General features: G+C 38.2%; 1 protein-coding gene across 9 annotated transcripts in view; it reads left to right on the plus strand.

Annotated features, from left to right (window-relative positions):
- Nucleotides 1–256: 256 nt before the first annotated feature.
- SLC44A5 (solute carrier family 44 member 5) overlaps nucleotides 257–21221 on the plus strand; it is a 400420-nt gene continuing 379455 nt past the window's right edge. For 4 of the 9 annotated variants that reach the window (XM_047873770.1, XM_047873764.1, XM_047873769.1 and 1 more), the window contains exon 1: nucleotides 257–385. The gene's annotated coding sequence lies outside the window, so the exon portion shown is untranslated. Of the gene's footprint in view, nucleotides 386–1006; nucleotides 1054–6688; nucleotides 6771–21221 lie in introns of those variants that run through there. The other 5 variants (XM_047873771.1, XM_047873773.1, XM_047873767.1 and 2 more) reach the window with 2 other exon arrangements.

Here is a 21221-nt window from a genome sequence, read left to right on the forward strand (position 1 = left end):
ATTGATAGCATTTCTAGAAATTTCTGATTGAAAAACAATGTTAAAGAGAATGTGGTAAAGATTATCAGGTTAGTTACCCACCTAGCAAGCCTCTCAAAGAAATTACATCTTTGGAAAAACATATTGTAATGTTAGAAAGGAGAATTATAAAAAGTCTGGAACATGACTGACTGTGCAGTGGGCAGAATGTGGAAGGCAGTGGGAGGGATTCCTAGGAAACAGAATGGAGTCCATGGAAGAAGAATGATGGTGGGAAAGGAGACCTAGGAAAGCCTCTAAGACAACATCAGCCAATTCATGATTTTGCCAAGAGACGCAGAAGCCTGATGTGAGGGTGTTCCAAAAGAAACACTCTAATTCAAGCACAAAGGAAGTTCAAATCAGGGTACCTTTATGCTTTTGACTGATCTTTTACTTGTGAAGCATTTATAACAATAAAAGCATACAGGCTTTTAAAAGATAGCTTTGATTTTATTAATCATTCTTAGGTTGTTCTTATGGATTACAAATCTTACAGATGAAAGCAGCATGAAATAATTAATGATAAAAACTGCCATTTGTTGGAGGTAGCCGCTTGACAGCTAGGTAACAGGGAGAGTGGCTCTTGGGTCTCTGATCTTACTGTGGAGATGTTGGCAGGGGGAAAATGGGGTCTGTTGGATGATTTTCTGCTCCCTGAGCATTTGTGACTAGAAAGTGCCATGGTACTTATGGAAGATATAATTATTTTGAAGCTCTCCACTGCCTTCTTCTACATCCAAACTGCTTCTTTGCCAAGGATTAACAATGAGAATATACTAAGAATTTTTATAGCTTCAGGGCTTTGTTTAGCCCCCTCCTTCTCTTTTTTTGTACTCCAAGTCTCTCTTTTGAGTCTAGCAAGGCTGGTATACCTCAAGGATTATGTAACTAAGGATGAATCTGGCCCTTAGTGATACTGTAACACAATGTGTTTATGACATCATCTCTTTTCCATACTACTGACAGTCATAGTATGTTTGAGTTAGAAAAAATTCTCAGAGTTCATAGAGTTATTGGAGGAATGAGAAAGAGGTGAGTGCTGCTGCGACATATGAACAGTCTATGTAAGGAATTTGGTTAAGATTATTATTTGTGAATACATATTCTATATAAGCCAAGATTTATATCTTTAAAAACATTTTTTTTAATGTTTATTTATTTTTGAGAGAGAGAGACAGAGTGCAAGCAGGGGAGGGGCAGAGAGAGAGGGAGACACAGAATCTGAAGCAGACTCCAGGCTCTGAGCTGTTAGCACATTGCCTGATGTGGGGCTCGAACTCATGAACCGTGAGATCATGACCTGAGCTGAAGCCGGTTGCTCAACTGACTGAGCCACCCAGGTGCCTCTCCAAGATTTATATCTTGGTTGCGTATGCTTATATGTATACATGCATATATATTATTATATTATATTATATATTATTATATGCATGTATACATATATAATTTAAGTCAAGACATATATGTCTTGTTATATATAATTATATATATATAATAAGATATAATTATATAATTTATATCAAGACATATATATCTTGAATTTGATCAAGTTTACTCTTTGTAAAGGCATTCTACATAATTGAAGATATATATCTTGATACATATAAAATAGAGCTCAGTTCCCAATTTATATTCAGACATCACTCTTTATACATGTGAATGAATATTATCTGCATTTTGCATATGAGGAAATTGAGATACAAAGACATTAGGTGCTTTCTTGAGGTCTAAGAGTAAATTGTGTACTCTGGATAGAGGCATAAACAAGCCCTGTGACTCTTTTTCCTCTGTCTATGTCCAATATTTTAATATCCGTTCATTTTCCTCAAGGTTAATCAACTCTAACATAGAAAAGTAGATCCTCAAGTTTTTTTCCCCCTGCTGAATCAAGAGCATGATATATCTTCTTATATTTTCCTCAGAAGTGTCACAACTTTATTGTTTGCAATCCACTTTTAAAATTAAAAATGGGGGTCAGTTAAGCATCTGACTCTTGATTTCAGGTCAGGTTATGGTCTCACAGTTTGTGGGTTCAAGTCCCGCATCTGGCTCTGCGCTGACAGCCCTGGGCCTGCTTGGGATTCTCTCTCCCTCTCTTTCTGCCCCTCCCCACTTGCACACACTCTCTTTCTCTCCCTCTCAAAATAAATAAACTTAAACAAATTAAATTAAAAATACATTGCTAAGGTGATAGAGATGAGGAGGCAAAGCAAGGTGAATAAAGGATCTCACGTTTTGAAGTGATGTAAACAGAAATGATGCATCCTAGTCAACTCTAAGATAGATCAGGATTATTTTGTCATTTATATGTGAAGCCATTTGACTGTGGTGGTAGCCAGCTTTCAGGATGGCCTCAATGTTCTTTGCCTACTGGTATTCACACCCTACATTCTCCTTTCCCACACTGAATCTGGGCTGACCCGTGTAACCAGTAAAGTACAGTAGAGGGCTATATTGTACATAAAGGCATGTGGCTTCTGCCTTGCTCTTGTGTATCCTTTGCTCTCTTATATTGCTTACTTTGGGGAAAACCAGCTGCCATGTTGTGAAAACATTCAAGCATCCCTGTAGAGAGGCCCATGTGGGAAGGAGCTGAGGCCACCTGCTGAGAGCCAGCCATATAAGGGATCTACCTTGGAAACAGATCCTCCAGCCCAGTTAAGCCTTTAGTTTTCCCTTGCTCAGTCAACATCTGACTGAACTTTATGATACCCCAACCCAGAACTGCCCAACCAAGCTGCTTCTGGATTCCTGTGTCACAGAAACTGTGAGGGATAATAAATGGTTACTATTGTGGTAAGCCACTAAATCTGGGGGTAATTTGTTACATAGCATTAGATAATGAATACATATGTGTTTCATTACTTTTGTGCTTCTATCTTGGGAGATAGAGACCCTCTCAGTGGTGTGTGTGTGTGTATGTGTGTGTGTGTGTGTGTGTGTGTGTGTGTGTGTGTGTATATATTAGGGAGATGTGTATGGAAGAATGTGTTTTTTTTTTTAAACCCTCTACTATAATGGGATTAATTTACTTATTTATACAGTTATTCTAGGGCTTCTCCTGTACCCTATCTGCCACTTTCAGTCTCCTGAGATTAAAAGGAACACTCTGATTTACAATTTTCCTTGCTAATATCAGCACTGGCCTTAAATTTTAGCCCACTGTCTTACTTTAGTGAGCTTACTTTAGTGAATTGGACTGAAAACCTCAAGTTCTTTTTTCTGTTTTCCTTGAGTTCTTTTTAGCAGCCTGTTTCCTCTCCTTTTTTTTTTTTTTTTTTTTTTTTTTTTTTTTTTTTTTGGTCCTCATCCCTAGCTCCTTTGTTTCACTTATTTTGGAACGTACTTCCAACTAGAAGCCCCAACAAACTAGACATCAGAGTGATAAACAGGACATAAAAGTCCTAAAATCCCCCAAACAGCCCAAGACTTCACAGATCCCCAAACTGAAAAGGCAGAAAGTCCCTTAAAACCTAAAATCTTCCAATAAAAACCTCTCCTAAGTTCTATTTATCTGTTCCTTTCTGCCAAAAGGAGATCCTTCTCCCTCCCAGGCCAACTAGTGCTTTGATGTATGACCAGGAAAATGAGAAAAAGGATCAAGAAAAAAAAGAATGCTGCCATCCCTTTTACTTCAGGATGGGATATTTGTGCACTTTATTTAATTTATTCATTTGACAAATATAAGTTGTATGCTTACTCTGTGCTAGGCACAATTCTGAGGGACTTACCAGAAAAAAATGGAGCTGTGGTCAGGTTTACATTCTAGATAGGGAAGACAGACAATAGAAAATAAACAATTAGCAAATTGTTGGTATTAAAAATTGAAAAGTGTTGTGAAAAAAAGAAAAAAAATTATTCATGGTGAGGGGGATTTGCAACACTGGTAACAGGATGATGGAGGGGTCAGTTGTAAGTAGGAATATGATGGTTAGGCTAGGCCTAATTGAAAGGCAATATTGAAGAAGATGAAGTAGTTATTCATGGCAGGACAATAACCTTCCAGAAAGTGAGAAAAGCCAGTGCAAAGACCCAAAGTTTGGCATATATCTGGAATGTCTGATAAACACAAAGGAGGCTGAGTGGAGTTAGAGAGGAGAATAGAAATAGGAAAGGGGTCAGGACGATGAGACAGGACCTTTAGACAATTTAGACAATATAAAGGACTAGTTGGGAGTGCCTGGTTGGTTTGGTTGGCGGAGCATGAGACTTTTGATCTTGGAGTCATGAGTTTAAGCCCCACATTGGGCACAGAGATTACTTTTGAAAAAAGATCATTTGCTTATTAATAAAATAAAATAAGGGCTTCAGTCCTGAATGAAATGGAGCACCACTGAAAGTTTTTAACAGAAGAGTAATGTGCTATGACTTACATTTTATTATTTTATGAATTTTTAAAAATATATATTTTTAATTTTAACTTTTTTATTTTAGAGAGAGAGCACACACAAGTGAGGGAGAGAGGTGGAGGGAGGGAGGAATGGAGGGAGGGAGGGAGAGAGAGAGAGAGAGGGAGAATCCCAAGCAAGCTCCATGCTCAGTGTGGAGCCTGATGTGGGGCTCAATCCCATGACCCTGGGATCATGACCTGAGCCAAAATCAAGAGTCAGATGGATGCTCAACCAACTGAGCCACCCAGGTGCCCCAGATATGACTTACATTTTAAAAGAATTGTTGTGACTCCTGTGTTGAGAATATCCTATAGGGGCAAGGAGAGAAGCTGGAAGACCAGTAATTAGATGTTTGCAGTATTTCAGTTAAGAGGTGCTGGTGGCATTAGCATGGCAGCAGTGAAGGACATGGGAAGTGAAAGGATACTGAATGTATTTTGAAGTGAAGCTAATATGGTTTCCTGAATTAACCATATGTGGAAGGTGAGAGAAAGCTAGGTGTTATGGACCATTGCACAGTTTTTGGCCTGAGCAACTAACAGGATGGAGTTGCCATCAAATGGTGTTAGAAAGTTGTGGGTGGGGCAAGTTTAGGGGGAAGGATCGGGAACTCACTTTTGGATACATCTGGGTTTGAAACATTTATTTGATATTCAAGTGGAGGTGACAAGCAGGAAGTTGGATATATGAGTCTGGGAGAGAGGCAGTTTGGGAGTCATCAGCACATAGGTGGTGTTTAAGAGCCTGCACTGGGTGACTCACTAGGAAGTGAGTGCAGATGGAAATAAATTATCTGAGCCCAGGATTGTTGCATTATTAAGAGAAAGGGGAGAAGAGGAGGAAACTAGTAAAGGAGATTGAAAAAGAGCAACTAGTGAGTAAGGAGGAAATCAAGAGAGTGTGGAGTTCTGGAGCCAAGGGAGAAATTGTGCAAAGGAAGAGAGGAGTAATCAACTGTGTCATATGCTGCTGCTAAGTGAAGTATGATGAGAGCTTAGAAATGGCCAGAGGATTTATTAATGTGAAGGTCACTGCAAACCCGGACAAGGGTGGTTTAACTGTAGTGGTGGCAGTGATGGTCTGAATGGAACAGGTTAAAGGAGATGGGAGGAGATTAGAGACGACTTAGTTAACTCATAAAGGGTGTTTTGGCAAAGGGAGCAAAGAAAAGGTGCTGTGGCTGGGGTGGGAAAAGCAGCAGAGAAGAGAATTTGATTTTCGTAACGTCTGAGAAATAATAGCAGATTTTGTTCCTTGTCGTGTGTTACTGTGTGCTTTTTGTCTTTGACCTCTCTTACTCTTTTACTTTATGGCTGCTTTTCATGACAGTTTCCTGGGGAGGTAAGGAAGAATTTGTGTAGAATGACTTTATTTCGTTTCGTTTTCTTTTTCTTTCTTTAAATATACTATCTTAAAAATGAGCCTGGGTGGCTCATTCAGTTAAGTCTCCGACTTCAGCTCAGATCATGATCTCCTGGTTCGTGGGTTCAAGCCTTGCATGGGGCTCACTGCTGTCAGCATGGACATAGGTGTCATCCTGTCTCCTTCTCTTTTTGCCCCTTCCCCGCTCTCATTCTCTCTCTCTCAAAATAAATAAATAAATTAAAAAAAAATTTTTTATGTTTATTTTTATTTTTGACAGAGAGAAAGAGAGAGAGAGAGAGAGAGAGAGAGAGAGAGACAGAGCATGAGCGGGGGAGGGGCAGAGAGAGGGAGACACAGAATCTGAAACAGGCTCCAGGCTCTGAGCTGTCAGCACAGAGCCCGACGTGGGGCTCGAACTCACAGACCGCGAGATCATGACCCGAGCCTAAGTCGGACGCTCAACCAACTGAGCCACCCAGGCGCCCCAATAAATAAATATTTAAGAAATATTGAATATAGCATTAAAAGAGGTGTATCAATGGACCTCCAGGTGAAATATTTAATAAAATATGCCACAATAGGAGAAAGTTGCCAGAAGAGAAAGGTTTATCAGTCATTGTGTTGCTGGCTGCAGTAGTCTATACTCTCAGGTGGAAGGCTCAAAAGAACTAAAAAAAATTTTAAAAATACTGTAGTTCTTGACCAGATGCACTTCTGCAGTGACTGTGGGCAATCTCACAGTCATGACTTGGGTAATGCTATTGGGATCTAGTGAGTAGAGACCAGGGATACTACTAAACATTCCATAATGCCCAGGACAGTCCCTACAGCAAAGCGTGATCTGGTTTGAACTGTCAATAGCGCTGAGGTTGCAAAATTCTGGGTTAGCCCCATCATTTTTCCATTCTTCCAGAGAGAGGCTAGGAAGCTACTTCTGAAAAAGGAATCCAGAAGAGCTGGCTTTACCTATCTCATCCTCTATGTTTAGACAAGGTACAATTTTTTTTAACAATAATTAGGGTTCAAACTAAAAATATTTCATTTTTTTGTTGGTTTGTTCTCTCTTTCTCCTTGCCTTTCTCCTTCCTTCTGGTGTTTACCATTGCATATTGCAGTTTTTAAATAAACTTAGGTAGTTGCTCATTAGGGCTCACATTATTAAAGAAGCATTGAAATCACAGTAAAAATTTTGTTGTTCAGTTGAGGAACAACAATTTCACATTGCTGATTCCTGTCCTGCATCTGTCTGAATATTTTGTGAAACACAGGATCAGGAACACAATGCTTTGTTAAGTTTTAGCTCGCTCTCTCTCTCTCTCTTTAATGTGAAAGGATGAGTAGCCTCCCAGATTACTTTTTTGTGGCTTCTTCTGGCCACTAGGACTTTAGTGGAGAGCTGCACTCTTACTAATCCTATCAGGTAAGGAAGACTCTGACCAAAGTCAGGACTGGTCCTAAGTGCTAGAGCAATTTTCCTGTAGGATCAAAACTAATGTGGGGCGCCTGGGTGGCGCAGTCGGTTAAGCGTCCGACTTCAGCCAGGTCACGATCTCGCGGTCCGTGAGTTTGAGCCCCGCGTCAGGCTCTGGGCTGATGGCTCAGAGCCTGGAGCCTGTTTCCGATTCTGTGTCTCCCTCTCTCTCTGTCCCTCCCCCGTTCATGCTCTGTCTCTCTCTGTCCCAAAAATAAATAAACGTTGAAAAAAAAATTAAAAAAACAAAACAAGAAACTAATGCAGCACTATATGTTAATTATATTAGAATTGAAAAATAATAATAAAATAAAAATTTTAAAAAGTATTGCCATATTCACTGTGTAAATTATTTTTCAAAATCCAGTTTTATAAGAAGCAATTAAAATGTATGCATTTGGAGAACTTACAGGACAGGTTCTTTGTATAAATTTTGTAGCTCATTGGCTTGTGTTTCAGTGTTCAAATCCAGAGACATCCCCTCCCCACTGAGAATATAAGATTTTGAAATTGACTGCACAATTTTATTAAAAATTTATTATCACTCCATGTTTGCCTTACCAAAAAAACTCGAAAGTCATTTTAAAGTTTATCCTACGATAAAAAAATTAGATAAAAAAATAAAAAGTCATAAAATGAAAAAAGAAATACTATGGAAGCTATTTAATAGATATTCATACTTTACAAATTCAAGTATTAATAGCATTTTTCAGTTTGAATTATTTCTTCTTATTCACTGATCTCACTCACCTCTTTTTCTTCTTATTCACTGATCTCCGCCTCTTATTCACAGTTCTTTTGTTTGGCTGCAGAAGAATGTCATCATATTGTTTTCCCATGGCAATGACATTGATTCTGCTGATTTAGCACCTTTACTATAGTGAAAGAGTATCAGTGAATAAAGAAGGACCATTATGTTGTTTAAGAAAGTTTTTGCTCATAAATAAATGTGTCCAGAGATATCTTAGCTGTTTGAGGTAGGATAGACTTGAAGTTACAAAGAGTAGCATTGGGATCTACCTCTTTTCTCATCTTCTTAACCACTAAGAAAGTCTGACATTGAAATGTATACTTTGTAAAACTTTGTGGAAACTTTAAATTGAATAATTACCACACTGCCACACATAAACTTTTATTTAATGATCTGTAGAAACAACACAAAGACTAAAGGACATAGGCTTCACATACCTAATTCTAAGATCACGACTCTGTTTTAACTTCTGTAAATTCTCACTACCTGGTCCTGAATTAATGCCCTAAGTATGATGAAGAAACAAATTAATAGATTATACACAAGTATATGTGGGTCAGAAGAGGCATGTAACCTTTTTAACCTACTTGGGAAAATCCATTTTCAAGTTTGGGGCAGCATTAAATGGTAGAAAGTGATATAAATTAGAAATAATTTACTAAAGCAAGTCTTTGAGAAATTCTAATGGGCATTTAAAAAAGCTAATTGCTTACAGTAAAAGGACTGAAATATCATGAGTAATTAGAATTTTTGTGAGTCTAGACTTCCTTTCCATTATTTGGTCCTATTTAATGGGTTTATACTACATCTTGTATTTTTGAAAACTGTTTTTTTTTTTTTTAACATGGAAGCAGAAAAATCTTGAGAATTGCCATTGTTAGACCAGTGGTTCAATAATCATCAAGACCTTGGGGATGGGAAAGTGGTTAGATGGCGTTCTTTTTTCTTTTTTTTTTTTTTTGAAGTTTATTTATTTATTTTTGAGAGAGAGTGCAAGCTGGAGAGGGGCAGAGAGAGAGAGAGAGAGAGAGAGAGAGAGAGAGAGAGAGAATCCCAAGCAGGCTCTGCTAACAGCAGAGAGCCTGGTGGGGCTCGATCTCATGAACCATGAGATCAAGACGTGGACCAAAATCAAGAGTCAGAAGCTCAACTGAGATACCCAGGCACTCCAGATGGTGTTCTTGAGTAATTTTATGGGAGGACTCTTTAGGAGGGATTTCCTGAATAAACATGTAATCCTTTCATTCCTTTAGATATGCTAAAACTTTTTCTTGGAATCAGCCAGTCCTTGAAATAGCTCCTTATCCAGCTTGTGCTATTTTGGCCCCCCATAGAAGTGCTTTTGCTGATTTGTGCTTAGCTGTTGTAACACTGACTGATCTTGAGATACTTGACATCATATTAAGTTTCCAGATGTTATTTCTTGTGCTGATCACTGTTTTACAGAGTATCTGTGTTGTGAGTATCTGATGGAGAAGTTTCTCTCAAATGTCATTAACTAACGATGGATAAAGTGAGTCATAGAACTCATGATGTCTCTCACTAGGGGTGGACAGCTAGGAAGCTTGGAACTGAGTCCGAGTCCCCTTCTTGCTCAAGATTATGAGATCATAAGTCATTCACTTATGGATTTATTTTGTTTCTCATCGTCTCTCTTTATATATTTTGTTTTGTTGAATTGTATATATTTCTAGAAATTATTTTATTTGTTTTTAAGAGAGAGAGAGAGCACGAGCAGGGGAGGAGCAGAGAGAGAGGGAGAGAGAAAATCCCAAGCAGGCTCCACGCTGAGACTGATGCATGGCTGGAACTCATGAAACTGTGAGATACTGACCTAAGCCAAAATAGAGTTGGATGCTCAACCCATTGAGCTACCCTGGTACCCCTAGAAACTATTGTAAATCTTCTTTGAAACAAGGTGAATTATAAACAAATTAATATTGGCTGAGACTAAATCCCTAGAAGTTAAATAACCTACTCAAGTTATAAACTAGTAATTTGCAGAACTTTCATTTAAACCTAGATGTAGCCCTAAATAATTTTGTACATATGATAGAACACTGAAAAAGTTTTGGGAAAAAAATCATCCTATGGTCCTCGCCACCACCATTTTTTATGCATCTATTCTTTGTTGATGTATAATTTTGCATAACTGCAATTTTATTTTATGGCATCTTTATCCACCTGGTTTTACAAGTTGAGAATCTGAAGTTATCCTTGATTCTTTTTCCATGCCTCTACTCAGCCCTGATCAAGTCAGTCACTATTATTGATCCTAAGTATCTACTTTTCTGTAATTCAGAAATATAATTGAGTACTCATCATTTCTAGTAAGGATTGAACCACCTATACACTAACAGGTCTCCTCATGTTTAGCTTTACATCACCTCTAATTATTTTTTTTTTACATTGCAAATCTGATACTCCTATAAGGCAAATCTGATCACTCCACATCCCTAAAATTCAATAATGGCTCTCCATTACCTACCCAGGATAAAAACAAGGCATACAAGGCTTTCTAGGATCTGACCCATGATTACCTTTTCTCCTTTATCTCCCACCACTTTCTGCATCTATTCTAAGCTTAAAGATCTTACCATTCTAACACTGAGGACCACACACATTCTTTTATACTTCTCTTTGTTATACTAGATTTTTTGGTAATGCTGAAAAATCTCTTTTTATCCATCAGGCCTCAACACAAATGTCACTACTTTCTCTATGACACTTCCCCCATCTTCCTCTCTGGCATTGCCCTGCCCCTACCCTACAGGCACAGGTAAACATTTCCTCTTTAGGGCTACCAGACATATTGCGCATGCTTCTATTAGTGCTCCTAGATGGATTTAAAATGTTGAGTCCATCTCCTTTCTCAGTCTTCCTGTGGGTCTTTAGCTTTACCACCAAAGAACCAGCTTTACCAAAAAGAACCAAAAATCTGACAAAATCAGTAGCTTAACATCCCAGGGTCAGAGTGTCACTGTTGCTGATGCCTGCCTCCCACTCTTCTGGTGACACTATCAGGCAGTTTCAGGCCAGCCAGTCTGTACTTGGTGCCTGGGAGAACAGCACCCTATTCCCAAGCCAGTTGTCTAGAAACTCTCTGCTCTTTCCTAAGGTTTCTTTCAGTCTTTCTGTATCTTGACTTAGTTTTCTTGGGTCAAACCTGGCTTTGGTTAGGTTGTAATGTGCCTGGATTTGGACCTGAGTTTTAGTGGATTGCAACAAAGGACTGCTACCTCATGGTGCCTGGGATTTGCCATGTGCCCATTGGCTATCCCCTTCTCTAGGTCCCTCCACAGATACCCACTACTAGGCCATGAGCATCCCTCCTTGAGGATCCTGATTATATAAAATGTCTGGTGTAACTCTGGGCATGTCACAGAGACTAAATGAATATATTATTGAATAAATCAAATATAAATATTTATAGTTTATATATTCTTCTTAATTTTAATGGTTTAATGATAATTGCATTGTGTTAACATAAATAACATAATCAACTGAATTTTCTAGGATTTCTCTACAAATATAGTAGTTTAATAAACATCTGTCCCTGTGTGTGTATGTATGTGCGTGTTTACTGTGTTGAACTATGTCTTTAGGTTAAAGAGACCCAGTAGCATCTAAGTCTAAAAAGTTAAGTGTGGCCCATGAAAAGGAAAGTTAATTTGTAATTAATATATCTAGGGAATTGTACTGGTTAGTTAGTAGAAGATCTGATGTTAGCTCCAAATTGTAACAGTATTATCTTGTAATAATGTTATAAATTATCAGAAAGTTCACTAGAAAGTTATTCCAAGGTCTGATATGTACTAATAGCTTGGGTTCTAAGAAAAAAAGGTACAGAAGAAAGTGGTGCTAAATTATCTTCCTTTAACCAGAACTCCTAAGGTTTATATACTCATTTTTCTTTTTGTCCTATTCTTCCTTTATTGACAGTACATTTTCACATGAATATGAAATTAAACTTTAAACATCTTAAAGTAGAGGCAACTAAATCTTTCTCTTGGTGCCTAACAGTAAGTGTTCATTAATAATTAGCTGAATGAATAGATGAGTGAATTTTGGGATGTCGTTCTTCTGCAATGAATGGATACAGTTCTTGTTCCTGCCACTGAACTGAGACCATAGATAGAATTCAGAGCAGGTGTTGCTGTTCCCATATGTAGTAGGAATGGTTCCCCAGACCATGTCTGAGTAATCCATAATGTGAATCTATTTCTGGATTATCAGGAACTGTTACTGTTTTTATTTCTTTAAGACTTCAAATAGGGAACTATTCAACTCATCAAAAGTTTTTTATTGTGGGGGCTTCTGGGTGGCTCAGTTGGTTAAGTGTACATACTCCTGATTTTGGCTGAGGTCATGATGCCAGGGTAATGGTTCCAAGCTGAGTGTGAAGCCTGCTTAGGATTCTCTCTCTCCCCCTCTCTCTTTGCCCCTTGCCCAGCTCGCTCATGGTCTTTCTCTCTCTTTCTCTAAAATAAAAAATTTTTAAAGTTTTTTTATTGTAGAAAAAGTTGATTCCATGATCTACAGGGAATAAATAACTTCTGGGTCAGGCCCTTTGAGATGTTTTTGAAACACTGAGAATCTGGTATGTTTAGACAGGAAAATTCTGATTTAAAAATATAGACGATGGGATGAAGGTGGTGAATAAAGCATGAAAGGCTGCCCTTAGGCAATGTCTTTTCCAGAGGATACATCACTGTCACCTAGAGATACTCTTTAGTTAGTTCCTAATAAATGGCTTTTCCACATTTGGAATCTTTAAATTTCATTACTCTAGAATTATTTCTGAAATACCTGGAGAGATATTTTCTCTTCCCTCCCACCCTCCCTACTTTCCTTCCCTCCTTTGATATAATTATTTTCTTATTTTGGGTTAGTCTTGGTTAACAAAAAGTAATTTATTGAAAATGGTTTCATTAAGAACTGCAGCTGTGTAATACCAAGTATGATCTTAAGGATTATCAAATGAATTTATATATTATATCTTGAAAAACTAGCTTGATATGCAGTTCATTATTATTTAACATTGTGATTTTAATCTTTCTTTTTTAAAAAATGATGTAAAAGAAAAAGGTATATTCCCTGCCTATCTCTATTGCATTATTAGCATTCTTCCAAGGTATAAAACCTTTATAATTGTTAACTCATTAATCTTTGGGAGGGAGAGAAAATTTATAGATACTATTTTTACCATTTCAAAGGATGAGGAACCATCTTTACCAAAGAATTTTTGTTGCTTACTATCAATTTACATATCACTTGGTGATTTCATTATAATTTTGAATGTCAGTTTACATTTGACATATGGACACTTTTTAAAAAGGTTGATGTACAAATGAAATACTATTAACACTGAAATTCAGCTTTCCTAACTTTTAGTCTAATTTTTCTACTCTGTAGATAGTCAGATATTATGATACAAGATGAGGAAAATTCTATCTTTTAATATTTCCTTTCACTTGAAGACACTAATGACATTTGGATCTGACTTACAGACTCTCATGCTATATTTAAACATGGTCTTTTTTTCCCTTTTAGAACTTCATTTTTCATTTCAATTTTTCAAAAGCTGATGTATTTCCATTTGTGATGTCAGTTTTACTTACCTTCTTTAATATTGATTGTGAAATTCATGTGACTGTGGTTCAGCACACTTTTAAAATAATGTAACTTGAAATAGTCATAAGTATTAAAGTCTGAAGTTTTAAGATAGTTTTCAACCAATTTCTGATTAGCAACACTCCAGGATGTGTTAAAAATGAAAGAGATTTTATAAATGATTTAGCTTAACTTCTTTTCGGATGGGTAAACTTAGGCTCAGAAAGGTTAAAATCATTTTCCTGTGTTACACAGCCAGAACTTGGCAAGTGTAGATTAAAATTCAGATCTGACTTTTAGATCAATGTCTCTTTCACCACATGTTCTGGAATTGGCTCTATTGTTTATGGATGACATGGCCGATGGAGCAACAGAGGTCTTGCATCTATGTCCTGGAATTAGAGTGGTGTGTGTGTGCGTGTGTGTGTGTATGCACACACGCACGCAAATACACACAATACAAGAAAGTAGAAGAAAGGTGCTTTAATTTTGCTTATGCATGCCTTAAGTATGTCCATACCTCCTTGAGGTTGCACCTGTTAGCATTTATCAAACCATTTTAATTGTATGTATACTCACTTTTCTTCCCTACTAGACCAAAAATTTCATGCCTTGTTCACAGGTGTATCTTTGATGGCTACTAGCAAAGCGTCTTACTCACTCTCAGTGCTCCACAATGATTTGTTGAGGAAATGAATGAATGTTTTTTTTTTAATAAGAAAAACATAATGGATTAGGTTTAGGACTCAGATATCTTATTCTAGAAAGAACAATCTCACATCTCAATTCAGTTTCCTATTATTCCTGCTCATATGTTCCCTCCCTGAAATGATATTTCTTATCATTTTTAACAACATTTCCCAGAGCCTACCTGCTTTCTTTTTTTCTGGACTTTGGGGTCAGACAGATATGTGTTCAAATTCCAGCTATATGATCTTGAGCAAATTACTTAACCTCATCGAACTTCACTTTCCTTATGTGAAAACTGAAGACAATAATACCTACCTTACAAGACTATTGTGTGGTAGTTAAATAACATAACAAATGGCAAAGTATATAGCATTATGTTGTGTGTAATAGGTGTTCAATAAATGCTTGTTTCATTCTCGTTTCTTGTTTTCTCCTCCCTCTCTTTCTCTTTGCTCCTTCCTTCTTCCTCTTTCCTTCTTTCCTTCCATCTTTTCCTTCCTTCTTTTCTTCCTTCCTTTCTTCCTTCCTTCCACCTTTCCCTTCCTGCCTGCCTGCCTTCCCCTACTTCCCATTTTCTGGAAATGGGAGAACTGCAGAAAATTAGAATTCTAGTCAAAGCTAGCTTTTTTACAACAAAGGTGCTCCACCCAGCTTGCTTCCAGGTCAGCCTGTGTGTGTGTGTGTGTGTGTGTGTGTGTGTGTGTGTGTGTTTTAACATTTATTTAATTTTGAGAGGCAGAGCATGAGCAGGGGAGGGGCAGAGAGAGAGGGAGACACAGAATCCAAAACAGGCTCCAGGATCTGAACTGTTAGCACAGAGCCCGATGGGGGGCTTGAATCCACGAACCGTGAGATCATAAGCTGAAGTTGGATGCCTAATCGACTGAGCAACCCAGGCGCCCCAAGGTCAGCCCGTGTTTTCATACTTCTTTTTTCTGCCCTGTTTGTACCCACAGCTGACTGTTTACATTCAGTTTCTCACACTGGCCTGAAACCCAATTATGCTGCCAGATGTCTGATGCTCAACATGTATTCTGTATCAAGGTAGCAAGAGAAGGGACTAGGGACGCCTAGGAGTGCCAGAGGCAGTTCCCAGAGGCAGTAAAAAAACTCCGAGAGATTGTGTTGATTGCAGAATAGCTGTTCCAGGAATAGAGTCTTTGGAATGACCTTCAGAGCTCTTTTAAAAAAGGGTAAGGTCACAGCTGTTTGTTTTTCTTCCTCTTAAGGATGCTGTTTCATTGTCTTTAAATCAGGCTATGTTGCAAAATGTTTCTAATCAGGATTTGAATTAATATTTATAACAATCCTAGCCTGAAAATAAGAGCTGAGCCACCTAATTGAATGCAAAAAAACCCCACAATAATAATAACAAAAATAAGTAAATTATCAAGGCACCATCTGAAGGAAAGCGCTCTCCTGACATAAGCAATATTGCCTCAGCACAGAAAGTGAGCTCTCAGTGGTGCAGCAATTACTGATGAGGTTCACATTAGATAGTAGATGAGCTGGCAGAGAGTGAAGAAGAAATTCTTTAGGAGTGTTCGGCTCAGAGTGAGACTATTTTATTTCTAATATTCCACTAACTAATTTTGTGAATTTGAGCCCTCAGGTTACAAAACCTATTGGTAAAACAAACTGTTATATGCTTGTAAATTGTTGCTATTGATATTATTTCTTTGGTTTAAGGCCAAACTTCTGTTCAAGAGGGTGATAGGAGAGTTTAACTCCTTTGAGAACCTTTGCTCTAATGAAAGAAATATGACAGGGAGATGGTTGTCTGTATACCACCAGACTTTCCTGGGGAGTTACCAGGGGATTACAATTAAAAAATCACAAAATTACTCTATCCAAATTGAGTTTCCATTCATTCACTAAGCATTTTATTGAATGTCTGCAGGCACTGTGCTGGGCTCTGAGGGTACAGAGATATGTATGACATGATCTCTACTTTCAAGGAGTTTGCTCTCTACTCAAGGGGGAAAGTAATGCCTTACCAGTTCATTTCCATACAAAGCTGAGTGAAACGATATTTGGCAAGTTGATACAAATTACAGTGGGACTGCAAAGGTATGACCTTCCCATTCACCCTAGGGAGTCAGTTGAGGCTTTGTTGAGAAAGGTGTAATCGTATGAGACTGTACTTCAAATCATCAAACAAAATTAACCTTGCTGACATCTAAACTATAAAATGTTGACACTTTATTCCCTGCCTATTGTTTTTACTTTATATGTACATAATTTTTGGATGATTAATGTTTCTCTAATGCACTGATTCTCAAGTGTCATCAGCAGCCTCTGGGAACTAGCTAGAAATGCAAATTCTTGGGCTCCCCCTCAAGACTACTGAATTGGATAATCTGGGGACAGGGCCCAGCAATCTGTTTTTAAAAAGCGTTCTGACTCCCCACTAGAATTATGCTGAGTTTGAGAACCACTGCTTTAATAATTCACTGATTATTTCTTAAACATGTTATATAAAATATTTTTATAAATAAATTTGTATAAAATGTTTTATAAAAGCAGGATATAATCTATACAGTTGCATGAATTAAGTATGTGCTCAGTGTCGTTATACATCATCTCATTTAATCTTCACAATAGCCCTGAGAAGGAGGGCTTAGTGACTCTCACTTCTGGGTTAGTTTCCAAATACGTGTGAAGCAGAAGTGTATTATTTGTCTAGGCCTTGCCTCAGACCTACTAAATCAGAGACTCCAGAGTTTCTAATTTGTACCGAGATTGAGAAGTACTGAAGTAGTTATTCTTATTTGTATATTTTACATACATAAAAATTGAGGCTTGGAGGTGATACATAATTTGACTAGGGTTCTGACCTAGGATGAGGCAGAACAAGTATTTCATTATTTGTTCAGCAAATACTTACTGACATTGAATGACTACTGAGACTGTCTGACATCAAGGACTGTGCTCCTAATTAGTCAGGTAAATTCCTCTTGTATAATGTACCAGAAAAAAAGTGCTTTGTTAAAGAGAGAAAGGTAATATTGGCAAAATGATTTATAGCTCCTTTACGAAGCATAACAACCTTGCAATGTTATCATTGCAATGTTACAAATTAGGAAACCAAGGCTGAGTGAGATGAAGTGATTTGCTTAAAATTACACAGCCAGTAGGTCTTAGGCCCAAGAATGTGAATCCAGATTTTCCGACTCTGGATCTCAGCTTTTTCCCATTCTACTTAACTGCATTTATATGTATAAAATTAGAGTAAGGAAGCTAGTTATGCGACATTTACAGGATTATTTACCTTCCTAATCATTAAATTTACTTAGAAATTGTAAACAAAATAAAACTAGTATAGTATTTATGGTTGGATTTTATTTTCCTAAATCTTTTTTTTCCGAAAGTTTATTTATTTAGAGAGAGACAGACAGACAGAGAGCGTGAGTGGCAGAGGGACAGAGAGAGTGGAAGAATCCCAAAGCAGGCTCCCTGCTGTCAGGCAGAGCCCGGCTCAAACCCATTAACTATGAGATCATGACCTGAGTTGAAACCAAGAGTCAGATGCTTAGCCAACTGAGCCATCCAGGTACTCCTATTTTCCTAAATCTTAAAGAAAATGTTAGTGAATTATCCATCTTCTAAATATGAGGACTTTAACTTTTCTAATTAGCTAATAGATGTACTGAGAGTGTCCTAATTCATTGCAAATTCAGAATACATTTGCCAATTTTATGTTATTTTTATTTATTTTTAAAAATACACTTTATTTTTTTTAAGCGTATTTATTTATTTTGAGAGAGAGAGACCGCACGTGTGCGTGAGTGCACGCGTGCTTGCGCACATGCAAGCAGGGGAGAGGCAGAAAGAGAGGGAGAGAGAGAATCCCAAACAGGCTCCCTGCTGTCAGCATGGAGCTCCACACAGGCCTTGATCCCACTAATCGTGAGATCATGACCTTAAGCAGAAACCAAGAGTCCGTTGCTCAACTGATTGAGCCACCCAGGTGCCCTGCCAATTTTATTATGGTACAGATTTTATACTCTAGTGTGGTGTAGTACCTGGACTAGTTTGCTAGTGTAACAACTGAAGCAGATGGGTTTAGTTACACTGGGAAGAATGCAGTTAGGATAATGTGCTGCTGTTTCTGTTGACCTTTTAATGACCTTTGCCTTATGCTCTTTCCGCCTGGGCTGAATCACAGAAGCAGTTCAATAATAGTTTTTAAAGGAACAGAGCCGTTTAAGGTGAGGGCCTCCAGCTCCATATTTTGAAAATTTTTTTAATGTTTATTTATTTTTGAGAAACAGAGAGAGACAGAGTGCAAGCAGGGGAGGGGGAGAGAGAAAGACAGGGAGACACAGAATCTGAAGCAGGCTCCAGGCTCTGAGCTGTCAGCACAGAGCCCAAACGCGGGGCTTGAACCCATGAACCGTGAGATGATGACCTGAGTCGTAGTCGGACACTCAACCAACTGAGCCACCCAGGTGCTCCTCCAGCTCCATATTTTGGATTTCTCCCTTCAGGGTAGTCTGGCGGCAATTCAGAAAGACTAAGTCCCATTATAGTAGCTTTATTCAAAAGTCACTTCACATCTATAACAACATAAGGAATGGGAGATGATCTATTGTCTTAAAAATTTGAGAATTCAAAGCTTAGGACACTAGGTGACAATTACCTCCTGTGCGTTAGACACAGCCCCACTGGATTTACTGAAAGTCGGTCAGATCACCAATCCTGTCGTCTGTCTGTGGTCTATCTATCTGTTTATTTATTTATTTATTTTAACGTTTTTTATTTATTTTTGAGACAAAGAGAGACAGAGCAGGAACGGGGGAGGGCCAGAGAGAGAGGGAGACACAGAATCTGAAACAGGCTCCAGGCTCTGAGCTGTCAGCACAGAGCCCGACGCAGGGCTTGAACTCACGGACCTTGAGATCATGACCTGAGCCGAAGTTGGACGCTTAACTGACTGAGCCACCCAGGCGCCCCATGTCTGTGGTCTATTCAGAAGAGAGATTCATATAAGATCTTTTGAAGGAATTCATAGGCATTGAAAGCAATGTGGCATTTCTTTTTCTTCTTTTATAGGGAGGGGATGGAGATGCTTTCCTCATCCCCAAATCAAGTATTGGGGATGCCCAACGACACTGCTTTTAAAAGTTAGAGTTATCTAAGAATTGGTGGATTGGCAGCTCAGTCCCTGGCCAGATGTTTGCAAAAGTGCAGAACTATTAGGCTTTACCCATGCCTCTACCTTAGCAGAGTATGAGCATTTTCTGGAAGGAAGCTGACTTGTGGACCCCCATAACTTGGGGCAAAGTATGATCATAACAGGTCTCTGCTTCTCTGGCGAAGACTGAAGATAGGAAACTAAATAGAACTGCCCTTGACTGCAGGGTCAGAAGGAAGGAGTCAGCAGTTTCTCAAACTGCACTAACTTTGTAATTTCTGTGAGCCAAGTGAACCCAATCTAAAAGGGCTGCTTACCGGGACAAAGCTGAGAAGGGCTGGATTATGACAGGTCAGTTGAAGAGTTCACTGTCCATTGCAGGAAACATAAAGACCAAAGGACTCCACAGACATGTCTTGTGAGGTCCAATATTTGGAAGCCTGTCATGCAGAGTGCATTTAATAGTCAAATGAGAATTGTAAACAAAACTTTTGTTTTAGATCCTTGCATCTGCATCTTCCAGGATCTAGAAACACAAGGGGCAAAGATGGGGGTGGGTTAGGAAGGAAGAAAGGAGTGTGAAAGAACAGAACAGAGCCCTCCTCCGTATTTTCCTTCTGCTTCTCTTCCCACCCACCAGGAGTCATTTCTGAGCAGGTAGGGAAGGAGAAACCCCAAATCTTATATGAAATTAATGCTTTGATTTAGACAAGACTGAATTTTTAAAATACCTGATAGTGAAACTGTTATGAAGACATTTGAAAGAGATGTTGTCAAAAAGTAGAGGAGGAGAGACCTGACACAGTGTTTGCATGAAATGATGAGAGAAAAATGAAGCTCTTTCTTGGCTGTTGCTCTCTCTACTTCATGCAATAATGAATAAGGAGGGTCCTACTTTCTTTAACAGGTAAATTGTAAGGAAAAGAAAAAAGATGGAAGAGGATTCTGCTTTCTGAATTGTAAACAATATAGAAAGCTAATATATAGAATCATTTCATTTAAATGAGAGGCGAAATTAGATCATATCCATGAATATGCTTTTGTATATAAGTGGGGCCCATATATTATTTTTGGAATACTGGCTACCTTTCCCTACTATCACATCCCATATACATCATTTTTATGAGTTATGATAGGAGACTTTTCATTATAATTCTGAAATTACATTCTTCATTGCTGACAATGCAGCTTTTAAATTGGTAGTCCTAATTGTGGTATTAACTACTTGGCATTTTTTTATTTTATGCCAGTGGGCCAAAATGACTCAAGCCTTTTGAATATAGGTCTGTTCATTTTAGCTAGCTCCATCATTTCTTTCTTTATTTAAAAAAAGTTTTTAATGTTAATTTATTTTTGAGAGACCGAGACAGAGCATGAGTTGGGGAGGAGTAGAGAGAGAGGGAGACACAGAATCTGAAGCAGGCTCCAGTCTCTGAGCTGTCAGCACAGAGCCCCGTGTGGGGCTTGAACTCACGAATAGTGGGATCATGACCTGAGCCGAAGTCGGCTGCTTAACCAACTGAGCCACTCAGGCACCCCTCCATCATCTCTTTAAAGCCAAGATACAACATGGAACAATTTTAACAGATAGATTCCATTACTAATTTTTAGACAATGAGCTTTGGTTTTTGAAAAGTTTAATCGTACATCGTAATGTAAAGTGTTAGGTTCCCCTGCAATTTCTGTTTTAAGCCTCCATCTACTAATGCTAATTGTCTCTCTGGGTAATGAAAGAATTAAATCATTGGAGTCATTATATGTTGAATTTGGCTGTTTTCATCA

This window comes from Prionailurus viverrinus, chromosome C1, assembly GCF_022837055.1.
Source record: "Prionailurus viverrinus isolate Anna chromosome C1, UM_Priviv_1.0, whole genome shotgun sequence".
NCBI classification, from domain to species: Eukaryota; Metazoa; Chordata; class Mammalia; order Carnivora; family Felidae; genus Prionailurus; species Prionailurus viverrinus.